The sequence below is a fragment of the Bombyx mandarina genome, chromosome 01, assembly GCF_030267445.1.
Source record: "Bombyx mandarina strain Sakado chromosome 01, ASM3026744v2".
Lineage (NCBI taxonomy): Eukaryota > Metazoa > Arthropoda > Insecta > Lepidoptera > Bombycidae > Bombyx > Bombyx mandarina.
This window is the reverse complement of record NC_143208.1, coordinates 4,470,676-4,490,909: the sequence shown is the minus strand read 5'-3', so window position 1 is coordinate 4,490,909 and position 20,234 is coordinate 4,470,676. Positions and strand designations below refer to the sequence as shown.

Below are 20,234 nucleotides of genomic sequence, written 5' to 3'. Positions count from 1 at the left end.
TATTTAGTTAGAACTTGTAGAATTGAACGAGAAAATATAAAACACGTTTAATAACACTGATAAACGCAATATCTACGCTACTTTATAAAACTTGAAACAGACGTGTACACGATTCTCCTACGTTAAAGAGCCAAGTTAAATCAGATTAAGGTCGATTTAAATTCTTTAACGAGTTTTCAAACGACCGGTCTACCGTTTTGGCGAGCCTTGAATATTTGAATAATTGAAAACGGTAATTGTCTAAATGTACTTGACATTTTATTGGGTAATACCGAGAGCGCTCAGAAATAAACGTACAGTAATGCAAAATAATCAAATCCGAAGTAAGACTGGTTGGTAGCTACGGACACTCAATTACACATTTTCAAATCATTCAAACGTTGACAAGCGTACGAGCCACTCGATGAATGCTAATTCTGAATAACCAAATTTTCACACATAATTTTCTATTAATGTGTACCTGCCGAACATTAAAGTATTTCAACTACTAAGAAATGTTGAGTCATGGTTTTTTACTTATTTAATTAAACAAATAAATATAACATTTCAGAATTGAATCTATTACGTTTTCAATGACTTTCGTCATTACGGTTATACAAAATCAATCCTCTACTAAGACGTAAATACAGTTAAGCCTTCGTCAAACAGAACGCGTACTTAACGTCGCGCTCTTTTCATGTCACACCAATTGACTAGATGAGCCTAACGCTCCTTGACGCAACGTAACGCCAAATCATAGTGCCTTTTGATAGCAGTGTGAAAATTTAAAAGTATTAAGAATTCGAGTGATTCAGTATATGCATGGGTATTTTCTAACTATTTATATCATTTTTTCGGGCATTATCCAGTATTTTAATACACATTCACTCGGACGCTAAAATAAAATTTGTAAAAAATTACAACGCCTGACGTCGAAGCGTCCTAACGCCGCGACAGAGCGCTGCGTATTTATAGCGCTGGGGCTCTGTTTGACGGTATGTTTCTATATTAGTACAACACATCTCGGCGTCATAGCGCGGCGTCAGTTTAGCGCTCTGACGCGCGCTAATTACGCGTTCTGTTTGACGAAGGCTTTAAGGTTTATTAAAATTAATTTTTTATAACATGGTCTTGTTAAAGTGACATGTATGTACTACTACGAGTATTTCTATATCGTAGGCGTAGATGAAAATTTACATTCGCCTTTACGGACATTTCGGAATCTGTCAAAATTAATAAATTGATATTTAATATACTTAAAATTTCTCATAATTGCATCTAGCTGGCGCTCGTCACTAAGCCCGAATACGTTAGACATATTTGATTATCTATTAAATATGATGATCTAAATTATAAGAGTACCGTAAATTGGGGAAAATAGGGACTAGGGCTAGAATAGGGATAAATCCTGGTTGTCACAATGCTTTTGTGAGATTTTAATTTGTTGAATAGAAAAGGACTTTTATTTAGTGTTTAAGAATATTAAATAGTTTAATTTAGTCATCAGAGTTATGTAACTGATATTGAAAAGTTAATTATCTAAAGGTAAGTACGTACCTAACAACTAAACAGTGCCATCCCTATCGAAAACTCTGTTGTCCTCATACGTAGCCCGATTCACCGCAAAAGCCAAGGTGAATCAGGTTAAGCTAGTTTTTTAAGTTTTGTGTATATTTTTCAATGAACTATGTCTAATAATGCATAGTGTATGAAAATTTAAGCCTTCGGAACTATTTTAATCTCAATTTTATTGGTATTACCCTAAGAAAAATTGCTGACAATTTGTGTTGGAATTGGAAAGCGTCCCGATTGCCCTCAATCTATTGTAGTGCTATGTTACACTTTTTCACTTGATAGGGAATCTGTCAAAAGGCTTCAAACCATGAATATTGTTTTTTTTTTTTTTTTTGCCTTTGTAGGCAGACGGGCATACGGCCCACCTGATGGTGAGTGGTTACCGTCGCCCATGGACTTCAGCAATGCCAGGGGCAGAGCCAAGCCGCTGCCTACCGCTGTTTTGGGTCATTTATAATGTATAGTCGTATGAACGATTTCACGGGCTACCACCTACGCTTAAGTTATCGGATAGCATAGACAAAGCTAATCACGTCTTGAGAAATGAGGTCTAAATCTCAATATAGTACAATGGCTGACTCAAACCTTTTAAGTCGGAACGTATATCTAATTCGTGGTATAAATAGGTGGTATTGTGGTACTTAGCATCGCTTTGTGATGGGTACCTGCTCCGGTAGCCGGTTAACGCTATGTGAATCGTGAGCTGATCCAAACGTTGAGCACAAAAGCTCTTACTTAAGTATAGAACGATAAAGCGATGATACCTTAAAGCAAGCGTGTTTAACGTTCGGAAAGTTTATAATATCTTTGATACATTCCCTTTGTATATCCGAGATGTCTGCATCTATCTTTGTAGACTCTAACAACAAAGTATTTGATATTTAAGGAACAACATGCGGGATTTAATGGTAACAAAATTGTGCTTACGATTTAACGTTTATATTTTCGAAAACGTTATTTCGTCTGAGATGGTTTTAATTAAATAAAATAAAAAAAGAATTTCTCTATCTAATTACTAATGTACTAATGTTTAGGAGTGGAAAAGGGAATTATGTCTTGTGATCGACCGATATATGCCTTTGTCTAATGGAATAATAAATAGGTTTATTATAAAGTAGCTGACCCGGCAGACTTCGTAGTGCCTCAATCGATAAATAAAAGACGTAAACTTTTGTATAATATACGAGGGCGGGATGATAAGTAACTAGCCTCTGCTATTTAAAAAATTAAAAAAAAAAAATTATATGTCATTTTTAAATTCGTATCTCTGGCCACCTGCGTTCTAAATTTGAATTTCGTGGCGTGAAAATTTTATTGATTTTTTGTCACTTGAAAATATATTTCGTCAAGTGTTTTCAAAATCGATAAAACTGAACAAAGAGTGGTGATAAAGTTTCTTTACATGAAGGGCATGAAGGGGAAGATATCTATGACGAGTTAAAGAATGTTTTGGGTGAATGTGCTCCTTTTTATGCCACAGTAAAAAACTGGGTGGATGAGTTTAAGCGCGGTCGTACATGTGTCCAAAATGAAGCCCGCCCCGGACGTCCAAAAATCGTCACGACTCCGGAAATGGTTGTGAAAGTACATGATATGGTTTTAACAGATCGACGATTGAAGTTATATGAAATAGCTGACACTACCGGTATCTCGAAAAAACGGATACATCATATCCTAAGTGAGGAATTAAATATGAAAAAGTTATCGGCCCGTTGGGTGCCGCGATTGCTTACTCAAAAAAGAAGTCGGGTGCAAAACTCAAAAGAATTTCTGGAGCGTTTCAGAATAATAAAGCCGATTTTTTACGTCGGTTTGTAACAACAGATGAAAGGGTTCATTATACACGCCAGAATCAAAAATTTAATCAAAACAGTGGACGCAGTCGGGATGCCCGGCTCCAAAAAAGCCATGGCTGTAAAGTTGGCGAGGAAAGTGATGGCTTCCATCTTTTGGGATGCAGATGGGATCTTGATGATAGATTACCTTCCTAAAGGTCAAAAAATTAATGGAGAATTCTACGCTAATCTTCTAGATAATCTTAATCAATGTATTTAGCAAAAACGACTCGGTTTGGCGGAAAAAAAAACATCTTCCACCAAGACAACGCTAGGGTTCACACATGTGTTAGAGCTATGGCAAAAATCAACGAATTGAAGTATGATTTGCTGCCCCACCCACCTTATTCGCCTGATCTAGCGCCATCAGACTTCCACTTATTCCCTAAGCTCAAAACTTTTTTGGGTGGACAGACATTTGCCACAAATGATGAAGTCGTAGCCACTGTAGAGGAGTATTTTGTAGGCCCCGAAAGAAATCATTTTATGGAAGGCATAACTGCTTTAGAACGAAGATGGAATAAGTGCGTAGAGGTTCACGGAGACTATGTCGAAAAATAAAATTAATTTTATCATGGAAAGTTAAGTGTTTCATTATTAGGCTAGTTACTTATCATCCCGCCCTTGAAAACTTAAAACAAACAAAAGGAATCCGTCCGACGGGAGACACATCAAAGGGAAAACGAAATTGTTATTTTCATTTAATTCCGAGTATTTTCATATTTATCTACCATTTAAACCTTCTCTGAATTTCCACAAATAATTCAAGACCAAAATTAGCCAAATCGGTCCAGCCGTTCTCGAGTTTTAGCGAGACTAACGAACAGCAATTCATTTTTATATATATAGATTCTTCTTCTTCTTGCCTCTTCACATTATGTCAGGTTGGCGCAGCATGACCTCATATCAGGCGGCATAAGGCTTCGCATAAGCTTTACCACCGGCCGCCTAGCTGACGTCAATCCTTCAGTTATATCTGTTTGCTGAAGTCGTCGTGGCCTAAAGGATAAGACGTCCGGTGCATTCGTATCTAGCGATGCAACGGTGTTCGAATCCCGCAGGCGGGTACCAATTTTTCTAATCAAATACGTACTTATAAAACGTACGGGTAGGTACCACCGCCCTGCCTATTTCTGTCGTGAAGCAGTAATGCGTTTCGGTTTGAAGGGTGGGGCAGCCGTTGTAACTATACAGATCTTAGAACTTATATCTCAAGGTGGGTGGCGCATTTACGTTGTAGATGTCTATGGGCTCCAGTAACCACTTAACACCAGGTTAATCGTCTATCTAAACAATAAAATAATCTCCAGTGGTATATCCATTGCAAAGGGAAAAGGGACTTTTTCTGTTTATTATTATTCGCTTTTGGTTTTATCATTTGTATTTAATTATTAACACGTTCACAATGAAATACCAAAAGCTAAAACTGAATGCTTTTCTGCATTATAGGAGAAGATTTTTAGGATGTTATGACGGCTTCAATATCATGATTCAACGTTGTTTGAATTGTAAATCTTCACGAAAATTTTACGCTTGCTTAAAACGGATTCATTGCCAATAAAAATCCAAAAAATTGAATACTACTTTACAGTTAGGAGAGGAGTTTGTTAGGCAAGCGAGAGAGTCACAGAGCACCATTACATAATGTTCTGCATTCACTAACAGAATTTTTTAGTTTTGGGTGTTTTAACGTGTTAATATCTCAGGAAAGATCCACTTTAATGAACAGATTTACCCTAGATAAGACCACAACAGGTCTTAGTTAGTATCATACAACAGGCATAGCAATACTATACAATTATATATAACTAGTAATCAGGCAGTAGTCGAAATTCGGCTATAATTAATTGAAATTTTATTTATAAACATTATTATGGTTCTATTGTCAAACACTATTACTCGTAGACTTATTTAATATAATCACAGATTTCGCCAAAACTACACTATAGATAAATAATATTGAAGACAAAAAATATTAATTTATTTTTTGGCACAGACTTTCAACAATAACAAAAGTTTGACAATAAACACAGAGTTTAAGTGTATGGATGTGTTGTGTCAAATACATGGTAGTGTGTGTAATGTTTCTTTTATTGATTTAATGATTTTTTTATGCATAATAAAAAAAAAGTACTAACATTCTGCACTCCTTCTCTATATTTTCTATAAGTGTGGGAAATTTCATATTTCTCCGTCCCCGCAATTTTTGTAAAAAGGGGTACAAAGTTTTTGCTTCACGTATTAATATATAGATTACAGAAGTTGAGAGGATTTGCGGTTGAAAGGGATTTTTAGGTTACTTTTTGCTATAGGTTACCGTACGTGTGCGTAATACCAGATCGATACTCGGTTGGGGTAGCGGCCGTGAACCCAAATGAACTCGAACATATCCCCTCACGATCACGGAACATAAACACAATTGTTCTTTCCAATTTTATAGGTGTATTTAAAATATGATAAAACCATTGTCCGTTAATGTGAAATAGGAAAATCAGCACCTGCAAAATGTAAGCAAACGATAGTGTCAAAATTATTTTCTTAATACAAATAGTTTGACGCACCAGGCGAGCATAGAGTCGTAAAAGTCTGCTTGGCCACTTAGATAAAGTTGTGGTGAGATAGCGCGCTCTATTTAGAGTTACGTTAATGCAAATAAATTAGAATATATATAGATCGTAGATCCGTTGAAATTACAAAAGCACGTAAACGTGCTGTAATAAGTTCATGAAAACTAATTAGATTGCCTTGATATAATTTAAGTAAATAAATAAAATTGAAGTGTCTGAAAAGTTTATTATATTTACATATTATACCTATATTTACATTAACAAAAACAAAAAGAGTGCTTAAGTTTTTTGTCTGGCCTTTTGGTCTAACTAATCTTTGAAACGGCTTCCCCGTTTTGACGGGACTTTCACTGGTACATGGCTGGTACTAACAACTTTATAAGCTTTTTTTAGTTTAGAGAAAGAATTAGAGCTTCGCAGAAAAAAGTAACTAATATATAAACGATTAAACTCTAACTAATATGAGACTAAATAATTTGAGAAGTCAAATAGGGAATTATTTATTATTCTATATATTATTATGTGTATTTATTTATTTACAGTTATGATCTGCGGATTGTTAGAAGAGCTTATTCGAAGAGTTCGTCATCCTGCCTATTCTTTTTTCCGCTGTCATACAATACAGTTGAGACTTTGACATCAAGTCAAACGACTTACTACATTCATATTCTCTTGTTTATGGACCCTGGTAATCACATATCACCGGGAGCTTACGAGACAGATCACGCACTTAACAGTGCTAACTTTCAAGGAAGAATGCACTCACTATAAAATAAAAAAAAATATTTATAACATCACTGTAAATTTTACGTTTCACGGAGACAGTAAAAATTTGTTATAAAATATCTCTTGCATTGAATACTAAGACGGGCTAAAAGGCCGAGCTACCAGAGATATACGAATTTAAAAAAATCATCTTCTCGAAAGCTAAGTTCGTATAAGTGGTTACTAGGGCGTACCAGGACTTCATAACCGCGAAGAACTTCGTACGGATACGCCACACTTAGCCGCACTTAGACTTAGCTAGTTGCAAGGGAAGTAAGCTTAAGCATTTTGCATGAATTACCATTAGTATATTGAGATTTTTTTATATATTTTTTCCGAGCGAATAGTTCAGTAGACCTGTGTAACCCTGCTTAAATTGGTAAAAGGAAAATTCTACTATATTCTTGTACATGTTTTGTTGATGAAATTTCTTAGATTAAAGTTTCATTACGATGCATTTTCGCTGATAGTTCACGGAAACTTTACCTTTAAGACAATAAATTATTGTCCAGATATGGATTCTTCTACGTTCTAAGATCGTAGAAGTAAGTATCCATCTCGTTTTATTTTTCTAACTTTGCGACACAAAATTGCGTAAAATCTCAAATTGTGTATTTAATTGAGTTATGTGCTATAATTTTTTAATAGTTTTTGGAATCATTATCATATTTACCGACTTTTCCAAACGTAGCCCTTCTTTCTGACTATTAGCGGGAACAATTTCTGTAAATCAAAATGTTTTACGTGGGCGCGTTCAACGATAGACATAACCAGGACTTTAGAATGACTGAGGAGTTTTTTTTCATATTACTTCTATGAAATCTGTTAAGAGCCATTAGATTACATTATATTGTATCGTACATGGATGTCATTAGTGATTCAGCTTATGCTCTTAGTCAAAAACGAAAGGCACTTTAAGGGATTTATAAGCATAAAAATCATACAACGCACAAAGCGGCCTTTTCACTCATATTTAAATTAAACAGATGCTTACAGCATCTTTGTCTCGCTGACATCTCTTTCACGCATCGAGGGGTGGATACTTAGCCGTGTTTTTCTTCAACTACATCGAAGGAAATGGCTTTCCTACAGCTAAAAGCTATATAATACAGCTAGCCTTGTCGCACACCATCGATTTGTATCTTTTATCCCCTACGTTTCGGTTGCTTAACGGCCACAGCTTTTGTTAGTTCATTATGTCCTAGTGCAATCGGTAGTTTTCAGCCCACGTAAAGGTTATATATAATATTTCTTCTAAATGTCTGCCAACCAACTACTGACTATTTCAGAATGATAAGGAGCTTGAGTTTTTCGTATGGATTTAATGAAGCTGTCAATGCTGTAAAATCATCGAAACGAAATTTAAAATACACAGAATTTTACCTTGCTACTGTTTTGTGCTTTGACGGTAAATTGATTCGTTTCAATTGCCTCTTATTTTCATTTATTAGGTATTTGTAGGGTTTTTGTCGGCTAACCTAAATAATGCAAAAAATCAGTAGAGAACAGAGTATACGTAGCTACTCGATAATATAAACGTTTTAGAGTCCGGATAGAGTGGCTCCTGCGTGATCAGGATTCGGGGAGTAGTCAGCGGCGGCAACGATAAGGCGATTATCATGACGCATAGCCTTATCGAAGTACTTTCGTGTTTCTGAAGTCCCGGTACAGTTTGATACATTTCTGTACCGGTGCAGTTTGATCGACGATGGGGGTTGGAGAGAGTTAGTTGATATTTTTACCAAATTAAATTAATATAAATCAAATATTATTTTACCGTTTTCTTTTGGTTATTTATTAATAAATATTAACTCCACTCGGAGAAATAAACTTTTTTAATACGAAGAACCTAGCCTATTTAAGAGCTTTGCCTAGCCTTTAAGAATAATCTAGCCTAACATTTTTTCCTTACCTACACTCTGGTATCCTAAGGGACTATTCTGGCTTCACCGGGTTGGAAAGCGAGCTCAAGGCTCAGTTTGAGAGAGTTTCCTAACCACAATCCATTACCAATTATCACATCTTCAAGATTTTTGTAACTACGATGATATGCTATCCTGATATATTTTCTTAGTTTTTCTCCGAAGAATTTCAGAGAGAAGTTTGTGATGTGTATACATACCACAGTGTATCATCACAATTTATTTCTAGTGTTACAAATAAACTGCTTTATTGTGATGATATCTTAAGAATAATCTAAGATTCATGGCATTCTTTGTTGAAGTTATACTTCTTTCTTCAAAGCTTCAAATAATGACGAAGATTTTTAAAAGTTATCTATCACCTTACCCAGTTGGGTAAAAGCTGATGATATAAAATAATAATATATTAATCAATAATAACCTAAAATATATTGTTTTGAAAACTTGCCTTGTCCTCTCGTTCTACTAATTAATAAGTACCTATCTAGTTTTCATCAAATTTATTAAATATTACTTAGTAAATTATTGTTGTTGGAAGTGAAAAGTTATGTTGGACATTAAATAAACCTAAATGATGTGATATTGTGGATGTGGATGCCCTTAATAGTTACTCTACTAGGACAACATAAATGCGCGGTGGTAAAAATAGTTGCTTACTTACTATTGGCATTAACATTACAATGTTACAGCTATATTTAGGAAAAACATTGGTTGGGCACAAAAAGTCGCAGATACGTTTACACCAAATTCTTGAACTTCGTGTATCGAATGTATACTTCGAAATTATGACAATGTATTCATGTTGTTTAAGTGTTAGTTCCAACTTGTATTGTGAGCTGTTTATATAAAAACCCTAGTTTTATAATTAATTAGAAATGAATATGATTTTAATTGAATTTATTAACATAAATAGTATTAAAAAAAAAATTAAAATATTTGTTTGTACAGTAGTAGAATTTTATGGGGGCGTAGATGACTGTATCAGTTACTAGGACAACATAGACGCAAGGATACAAAACAGACAGATTATTCAAAGATGTATGAATATAAGAAACTTATGTTTCTAAGATTTTGATTGTTTACTTGAGTCACAGAATCGAAAGTTAAAGTAAATTCTGGGATTACTATGTTTTCTATGCTTTCTCATCTACTTGGATATGTGTTTTTACAAATTACTTTCATTACAAAAAAAAAAAAACGATAGCAACGACGATATTAAGAGCTCACCTGATTTTCTGTAAATAAAAAAGAAAACATTTTGTTTTTTAAATACATAAAATGTAAACTCATGGTTAATTTTCATTTCAGACAAGGTTTGAATGAAGCGAGTACTTCTTACTACACACACACATAATAAGAACAAGACACAATAAGAAAAACATCGATTATATCTACAAGTTCTGCCTTATGCCTATAATCGAATAAAAATACAGCGTTGCCTTAGTTGCAATTTCATAATTAAGAAATAAAGGACAGCGGTGGTTCAAAGTTCGGTAAGTTATTGATCTGTATAATTGTTTGAAGTTGTAGATTAATCTTAATGTGCTGTGTTATTAAGTGATAATGGGTTTTCTTTAAAAATATTTTAATGTATTTCTTATATTGTAAATCATAGTAGAACATATCAACGCTTGAAAGGCAAACGTGACTAAGCGACAATTACTGCTTGGTACATAAATGATAGGCAATAACCATATTCGATGCCCAAAAAAATATTTTTCTAGGTCTATTAAAATCATTTCAATCCTACAGCTACTAGCTAGATACTACCACATCTAGATTCGTTAAAATAAATTTTGTTTTCAGGTATTTCAATTTTAAATTAGTGTACTGTAAAGTTCACGCATTGTCGCTTAGTCACGTTTGCCTTTCAAGCGTCGATATGTTAAGTTTAGGAAATCGATCAACAGTGCTAATGGATTTTGTTAATTCATAAAAAGGTACGTTGACTTAATGATATTCGCTTCTAGTTGATGTTTCGTCAGGAGGTTTTATGTTATTCCTTCAGCGTGGAAGTCAATCGTGAAAATATGTTAAGTACGTATTTCATTAGAAAAATTGGTACCCGCCTGCGGTATTCGAACACCGGTGCATCGCTCGATACGAATGCACCAGCGTCTTATCCTTTACGCCACGACGACTTCAAAATCAGGTTGAAATGAAACAATAGAAAGTTACATGTTTCTGTTTTTTTCTAAAAAAGTAGTTTGGTTACGTAAGAAACTATCGAATTTAATTAAGTTTTAGATAGTTTAGCTCACTTAATCATTTCTAGCACCTATAATATAGATTCATTCTTTTAGCTGTAAAATAATTTTATATGTTTTAAATACCAATAAATATCCACTGGTAGTACCTCTTGTGAGTCCGCACGGGTACCACCGCCCCGCCTATTTCTGCCGTGAAGCAGTAATGCGTTTCGGTTTGAAGGGTGGGGCAGCCGTTGTAACTATACTGAGACCTTAGAACTTATATCTCAAGGTGTGTGGCGCATTTACGTTGTAGATGTCTATAGGTTCCAGTAACCACTTAACATCAGGTGGGCTGTGAGCTCGTCCACATATATATGCAAAAAAAAAAAAATTTTTTTTCCTATTTTCAAAGTCCAGGCTAAGCGTAAAATACTACGTACTTGTATTTCACTAGGGTGACGTTCATAATAATTCACAATGTTGATTAAAACTGACCTTTTAATAATTTTTTGTGAATATAAGTTGTGATGAAATTATTACCAAGACTCTCTTACGAGTTCTAACTTTCATAAATATACTTGGCAAGCATCAAGCAGAACACTGGGCGTCAGCTTCAGTAAAAGGCACCTTTATATATGCGAAGGAAACAATGTAAAATATACCATAGTTGGACAGAGATGACTTTTAAGTTTATAACCGCAGTTATGATAAAATAAACAGAATAAGTCAAAATGATGAAGCTAATGTGGCGCATGGTGTCAACGCAAACTGAAAAATGTTCCAACAAACAAATTAAAAAGTTTAATCTAACGTAAACAGTTCCCCTAGCAACGATTAACTGTATATCTACAGTAGTTACTATACTTTCGTTGCTAACTTGCTAAGGGATACTAGGAGTCCATAGACAGGAGGAATTTATACAGCTTCCTCTTATAAACACGGTGTTAAAGGAGAATTCTATGCACTCTTCGCATCAATAGTTGTCTCTAGTTGATTTTAAGTTAATTCTGTGGCTTATGCAAATGCTTGAAATGCTCAAAGCGGAATTTCAATTAATATAAATAAGTCAATTTGTGTCTAGTTTTCTCTGTGTAGTTCGTAAACAATAAGCCATTTTTGCATGTGATATAGCTTTAATTAAATAATCTATGTAAGTAAAAATATAAATTATCTTATTCTTATCATAATACTATTTATCTTATAGAGCGGGTATTTACAGTAGCAGATACTGAATGTTTAAGTATCTTTACACACAGATATTGGATAGATTAATAATACATAGCTCAGATATCGAAAGATACCGTTTTTTTTTTTTTTTTTTTTCCTACCTAAGCTGAGAGCCTTGAGAGGCTATGTCAGCGTAACCCTAACTTTTGTAGGTGAGCTCACGGGGCTCAAACCTGATGACGTTGCTAACACGAACCCTAGCAAGAGTCGTGCTTCGCAGAATCTACCACCGGATCGGAAACGCGACCCACTGAGAAGATCCGGCGAGAAACTCAGTGGGCTGTGTCTGAGAGTTAATTTACTCGTCGAGCCCTTCGTCGCAAGCGACGGGTTCGACGAGAACGGTGACCGGTGCTTGAATTACCTAAAAGCACCGTTAGTGGATCGGGCGGATCCGAGATGACGTGTTTTGGGCGACGTCGACTGCTTTCCATTCTGTCCGCAGGATCGGGAATGTAGTTACCGGCGGCCACGATGAGAGGGTTCTCGTGTCGTGCCGCTTTATCGAAGTGGCGCATGGACGCCGACTGCAGATACTTACTGATGGACTCTAAGTCCAGGTCGTCATGGAGGTCGACGTTCCTGACGAACCACGGGGCTCCGACGGCTATCCTGCAAAAACGGGATTGAATAATTTGGAATGACTTTAAGTGAGTGCGGGCCGCGTGAGCGAACACTACACTTGCATAGGTCATGACGGGGCGTACGCAAGTTTTGTAGAGTGTCACCTTATTTCTAAGGGACATTTTACTTCGCCTACATATCATCGGGTAGAGACGTCCTAGAATGAAGGCGGCACGATCGCGTACCGTCTTGATGTGGGGGCGGAATGTCATCCTACTGTCGAGGGTGACGCCTAAATATTTGACCTTCGGGGCCCACGGTATGGGCTGGTCGAACATCGTGATTGGGCGAACGGCGGGGGCGGGGGTATTGACGCGCCTAGTCGGGAGGGGGATGCTCAGCGTGGTGTTCGGAGGGCGACCCCTTTTGAAGAGCACCGCTGTGCTTTTCGTGGGGTTAATGTCGATGCGCCACTTCCGGAACCACTGTCCCATGGTGGTAGCTGCGGTCTGAAGTCGTCGATGAAGCAACGCCTTCTTCCTACACGAGTAGTAGATGGCGGTGTCATCGGCGAAGAGCGCCAGATGGGTCTCCGGAGACCGGGGTATATCGTTGATATACAAACTGAATAGTAACGGGGAGAGGGCGGAGCCTTGCGGGACTCCGGCTGTGACGTGACGGGGCCGGGAACGCGTTCCCTCGACTCGATATCGGAACGAACGGTTCGACAAGTAGTCTCGTATGATGAGCACGAGTCTGTCTGGCACTCCCATGTTATACAGTTTGAATATCAAACCGTTGTGCCAGACTTTGTCGAACGCCTTCGCTATATCGAAGAAGAGGGCTCCTGTCGGAATGGAAAGATACCGTAAAAATACTGTAGTTTTTATATAGATCATTAAATAAACTCGAACGGTTTTTTTATGCATATTGTTGTTCACTAACAGGATTCAGATAGCTTACATCGGTTAGAATGCTTCATTTACTGAATGGAAATAAAAAAATTATTGCAGTATTTCATAAAATTTAAACGTTAATAAAATTCGAATAATTTGTTTCATTCATATTCAATTCAATAAGTATTAGCGACTGGGTATATGTAATTTTTTGGCATAAATAGGTAGGAAAGAATTATTCGTGCTTACAACTCAGCCAAGATAGGCTGCCGGTTAGTGTGTCAGTCAAAATGGGGCATTTTTTTATTTTTATTTATATACTCTTCATTGTAAATAGCAGAGAATAAGGGCGTTAATGAATGATGTAGACTAGATTCAAAACACTTATACATATATAAGACGGAATTTGCGTAAGTTGATAATGCGATAATACCTTTAATGGAGTAAGCGATAAATTACAATGAATACCAAAAAAAGTATCACATTTTAAGTTTGTGGTTGCGGATAATCAAAACCGAAGTTTTGTTGCTAAACGACAAAGAAATTAAAGCACGTAAAATATAATTCAAAATTCAGTGGCAAGAAAACTTAAGGCGCTTCTCAAGAGAACAACAATAAGAAGTAACTGTGAAAGTTTTAATAACTTACGTTGACACTTTGTTGTCTAATGTATCTATCATCATTCACGTATCGACCACGTGGATTGTATCAGTTAAAATACGTACATACGTGGGCGCGTTCATTCATAGGCACAACTAGGACTCCAGAAGTATAGCGCAGTTCTATTTGAGGGGTGAAGGGAAATTTTGATGTGCATGTAGTAAAGGGGGTGGTACCAAGTTTTATAGCTGTGTGCATCGTATTGGTATTAATTGGAACATTAATTTTGAAATATGTTTTAGAAGTTAGATATTAAATATTATATTTTAAGTTACGATTGTGGCATCAATAATTTTGTTTCACTATACTAGTCCTTTATTAAATAGAATTTGAACTCCTCAGTGGGAGATATTGACTTAGGTAATTTTCGCAATTATTAGGCTCATGGAGAGCAATTTTAATCACTTCATTTAATCAGGTGAACTGTTATCTCGTTTGTATTCAAAAGAAAAAAATCAAAAAAAATTCAAAAATCATACCCGCAAAATTATTATTTGCGTAATGCCGTGAAGCAGTAATGCGTTTCGATTTGAAGGGTGGGGCAGCCGTTGTGACTATACTGAGACCTTAGAACTTATATCTTAAGGTGGGTGGCGCATCTAGTTTGTAGATGTCGATGGGCTTCAGTAACCACTTAACACCAGGTGGGCTGTGAGCTAGTCCACACACCTAAGCAATAAAAAACAAGAAAGAAATAAAAAAAATATTGATGGAGGCTCCTACTGGCTTATGATTCCCTAGTGCCCTGTACTAAGATATCAACCCACGCGGCAAGCAATGAGTCGCTAGAACGATCCCGCCGGGCCATAAAGAATTTGCTTGCATTTGATGATTGCTGAATTGGCTTGACAGCTCTTTTGATAAGCAGTCACCCAGACAGGCATGAATGTAATTGAACGCCGTCTTGAGACATGAGTCGTAATATTCGAACCAAAGTTATTCTACCAAAGGGGTCACGTTACTATTTAGCGGTAAAACGGTAAACGGCAGGCAGATGGCGATAGTGAGGCTTATGACTTAAATTAAAATGGGAAAAGGCATTCTAGATTAAGCTGCATTGTATTTGAATGTAATGTTTAATGAAAAAATTGACTGTTATAGCTATTACGAGTACATGCTACTTAGGTAATTATTATTGATTGTAATTCATTAGTGATGTACGTACCCCCTAGCTAGACCAAACCAGCGTATTTTGAAACTACCTCACTTTAAGCGGGTTATTATTTAGATAAAATAAACTCTAAGCTGATAAGCTGTTCTAAGCGTGTAAAAAATATTAAAATTTCAAGTAGATTTAAAAAAAATAACTTGTAGTTAGAGGTAAATTATAGGATTTAATGTTCATTAAAATATTTTGTAAAAACATTTTAATTTTATTCGTTACAAAAGATGATGAACAAAATAGTAAATGCATGTGCCATGTCGACTCTGTCCCAGAGCTCTGATACTTACAGCAGCTCTAAATTAACTCCTTCAATCTTTGTTGCCCTGGTAGTTTTTTATTGATGTTTCCCACGATAGTTCCCGTGGTGTCAACTTCGATAACCCGTATCGCGATAAAGTTCTTAGTCTCAATTATGGATGATAAGTGTCATATTCACGCCTTTATGGTAATCTATAGGTTTATACTATAGAGTGGTAGGTTGAGAGAGTAGGTTTATACTATACACCTTAGTTTAGTGGTTGAGTTTAGCGGTTTAGTATATTAAGGTAGATTTTTGTGGAAACGAAGATAGGTGGTGTTTGTACTCTTACACAGTTATTTACATCGATACGCGCTATAGAAAAATTACTATTATTGCCGTGGCACCGAAGATATCTTTGTTGTTTTTTCACAAAATAAGCAACTTACCGAAACGATAAGGATTTTTTCAGTTTAAGCCCGTAAAATCTCGTTGTTTGTTTACGTTGTGGGATTATGTCGGTCTGTAGAGCCTAATAATGAAATAAAAACTTCTAAAGGAACATTTACTGGTGGTAGAACCTCTTGTGAGTCCGCGTAGGTACCACCACTCCGCCTGTTTCTGCCGGTACGTAATACGTTTCGGTTTGGAGGGTGAGGCAGCCGTTTTAACTATACTTGAGACCTTAGAACTTATATCTTAAGGTGGGTGGCGCATCTAGTTTGTAGATGTCTATGGGCTTCAGTTACTATTTAACACAAGGTGGGCTGTGAGCTCGTCCACCCAGCAATAAATAAAAAATGCTCGCATTCGATCATATTTTTTACATAATTCTCTACTCACACTGTTATACATTTTTGTGAGATAGGTGTGACTTTTTCAGTCTATCGGTTTCTAGTACACCGTAGCAATGAAAATGTTGTAGTTACTTTTCTAAAGAAATTACAAGTAATTTAATTGTCCTTACAATGAAAGCAATTTTCTTTGAATTTTTTGTTCAAATCGAAGTAATCAAAATTAATTGATAAGTATTTCATATTTTCTATACTTTCATTAAAAACCATTCTACCCGTTTGAATATATAATAAGCGTGGTCTATATTAAGTAAAGTACATAGTTTTGTATATGTAGATTCTCGTATAAAAAAGGTGAAGTCTTTGATTACATTTTGCATTATGAAACCTAATGCTTCGATGTTCGTGACCACGTGCTAGTGTGTTTTGATATTAAACTTATTTTGCTTGCCGTGTATACGGTTACATTAGCAGACCAGACCGATTAAATATGTTGGTCTTTATCTAACTTGTATTAGATTCATTTACTATCTTTCTTGCACATTAGTAACAGATAACTCCAATGTAGGCTGACGCCCTAGTGTTCCAGTTGCCGTAGCAGCCAGCAAAATTAATAATAATTTGTATATTTCAATCAACACATTCATTCTGTCGATCATTAATTAGCGAATCACATTATCTTGGATGTGTTATGAATGAACCTGGCACCGGAGTATTTGTGTTTTATGTCGGTATATTTGGTAGTCCTATTAAAATTGTTTTTTTTAAGGGATTTTATGACCTGGTTACTTAGACCTTTAAGTCATGTCTTATTTTAATTTATATTCATATTTTTATGAAAAATGATATTATGGAGTGAAATGAAATGAAGATGATTAATTTGAGACATTAATCAACTGGGATGAAATTAAATGAAATGAAATGAGATGATATGGGATGAAATATAATCTCAGTAAAATGATGGTCATTTACTAAGATTTTTTCAGTGGACTTTTTTCAGGATCCTGAGAAGTTACGTCCAGCGGCTTTGTTTCATTTTCCCACATTTGTGCACTTTCACAGATATTAAACAGTTAATAAACCACCATTATTACACATTTAAACCCGAAGAAACACTAAACAGACAAAATAAAACAAATCACAAAACTTCACTCCTCGCGTTTCCGCCAAAAAGTCCTATTAAAATTGTATTGAAATTTTTTGAAGCTATCCACGAAGCTAGAATTGTCATCTATATTAAGACATATACATAGTCAGGTCATAAATTCTGTCACATGTTTAATGTAAAATAATTGAAACAAGTTTATTCATTATGTAACCATTCATATACCAAAATGAACTTAACAAAACATAGATTCTTATGATACTAAACTTTTTCAAAATGACCTCCGTGATTTTGAATACAGGCCTTCAATCTGCGCGGCCAGTCGTCTATCGCAGCACGAACGAGGTCCATGTCAATATCGGCGGCTGCCTTAATCAAGGATGTCTTGAGTGAGTCCAAATTGGGATGAGGCTTTGAGCACGCCTTTTCCTCCAAGTGTTGCCATATCTTGTAATGTAACGGATTCAAATCTGGACTGGAGAAGGGCCAGTCTTCGTGCCGGATGAAGTCGATTTCACGCGCCGCCAGCCAGTCTTGTGTGCTCTTCGCTCTATGAGCTGGCGCCGAATCTTGTTGGAATACCCAGTGCCTGTTATTGAACATGGTATGAGAAACAGGTACCACAAGGTTCGTCAGGACTGTATTTTGATACACAACTGCATTCGTTTTTACACCTTTCTCACAAAAATGTACCTCAGTTAAGCCCCAATAAGAAACTCCCAACCATACCATGAGCGAGGATGGAAAATGACCTCATTGGACACGCGGAATACGGTTGCTCGCTTCTTCACTACTGTGTGCGTACACCTTATCATTTTGTTTGTTGTAGCTCTCTTCTACGGTAAAAAATTTTTCATCCGAAAAAAGAATTTCCCGATATTTTTTTCCCGCGTACCGCTTCAACAAAGCGCGGCATCTCTTCAGTCTCAGGTCCATTAGACGAGCATTCAAACGATGTCCTGTTTTTCTTCGATATGCCCGAAGCCCTAAGTCTTCATTTAACACCCTTTTCACCGTGGTTCTGCTTAACCCCATCTGAAGGGCCAACAGTTTCTGCTTACGTTTGGGATTTCTTTGAATTCGTGCCTTCACAGCTTTTATCACTGCTGGAGTCCTAACAGACCGAAGGCGACCACTTCTTGACCTGTCATCTACACTAGAGTCTTCATTGTATCGTTTGATGGTACGATAAACGAATCTTTTGGTTATATTCAAATTTTTCAGTACGTTAAAAATTTGAATTGGCGCGTAACCGCAACGATGCAACGTAATAACTGCAACACGGTCTTCTTTAAGCGTCCACTCCATATTTAAAAATGAGTAAAATTCTAAATGTATACTATTTTTATTTTCATGAACAATTCGAAATTCGAATTCAATAAACTTTTTTGTGGCCAGCATTCTAATAGAAAAGTTTTTACTGTGTGACAATACTTATGACCTGACTAGGTATATACATAGGTGCTGAAGACATACACATATAAAACAATTATACCTGATACATAGGTAGGTAGATTTTTTTATGAATCTTTCATTTTACTGTGGTAGTCGGGCCCATTCCGACAGGAGCCCTCTTCTTCGATATAGCGAAGGCGTTCGACAAAGTCTGGCACAACGGTTTGATATACAAACTGTATAACATGGGAGTGCCAGACAGACTCGTGCTCATCATACGAGACTACTTGTCGAACCGTTCGTTCCGATATCGAGTCGAGGGAACGCGTTCCCGGCCCCGTCACGTCACAGCCGGAGTCCCGCAAGGCTCCGCCCTCTCCCCGTTACTATTTAGTTTGTATATCAATGATATACCCCGGTCTCCGGAGACCCATCTGGCGCTCTTTGCCGATGACACCGCCATCTACTACTCGTGTAGGAAGAAGGCGTTGCTTCATCGACGACTTCAGACCGCAGCTACCACCATGGGACAGTGGTTCCGGAAATGGCGCATCGACATCAACCCCACGAAAAGCACAGCGGTGCTCTTCAAAAGGGGTTGCCCTCCGAACACCACGCTGAGCATCCCCCTCCCGACTAGGCGCGTCAATACCCCCGCCCCCGCCGTTCGCCCGATCACGATGTTCGACCAGCCCATACCGTGGGCCCCGAAGGTCAAATACTTAGGCGTCACCCTCGACAGTAGGATGACATTCCGCCCCCACATTAAGACGGTACGCGACCGTGCCGCCTTCATTCTAGGACGTCTCTACCCGATGATATGTAGGCGAAGTAAAATGTCCCTTAGAAATAAGGTGACACTCTACAAAACTTGCATACGCCCCGTCATGACCTATGCAAGTGTAGTGTTCGCTCACGCGGCCCGCATACACTTAAAATCATTTCAAATCATTCAATCCCGTTTTTGCAGGATAGCCGTCGGAGCCCCGTGGTTCGTCAGGAACGTCGACCTCCATGACGACCTGGACTTAGAGTCCATCAGTAAGTATCTGCAGTCGGCGTCCATGCGCCACTTCGATAAAGCGGCACGACACGAGAACCCTCTCATCGTGGCCGCCGGTAACTACATTCCCGATCCTGCGGACAGAATGGAAAGCAGTCGACGTCGCCCAAAACACGTCATCTCGGATCCTCCCGATCCACTAACGGTGCTTTTAGGTACTTCAAGCACCGGTCACCGTTCCCGTCGAACCCGTCGCTTGCAACGAAGGGCTCGACGAGTAAATTAACTCTCAGACACAGCCCACTGAGTTTCTCGCCGGATCTTCTCAGTGGGTCGCGTTTCCGATCCGGTG

General features: G+C 37.2%; 2 protein-coding genes across 2 annotated transcripts in view; one reads left to right on the top strand and one right to left on the bottom strand.

Annotated features, from left to right (window-relative positions):
- Window positions 1-20,234, bottom strand: part of Dhc1 (dynein axonemal heavy chain 1) — a 250,612-nt gene that overhangs the window by 26,103 nt on the left and 204,275 nt on the right.
- The window catches only part of LOC149503463 (uncharacterized), a 94,788-nt gene that overhangs the window by 1,132 nt on the left and 73,422 nt on the right, over window positions 1-20,234 (top strand). Inside the window, exon 2 of the transcript XR_016323121.1 lies at window positions 9,952-10,136. The gene's annotated coding sequence lies outside the window, so the exon portion shown is untranslated. The remainder of the gene's footprint in view (window positions 1-9,951; window positions 10,137-20,234) is intronic.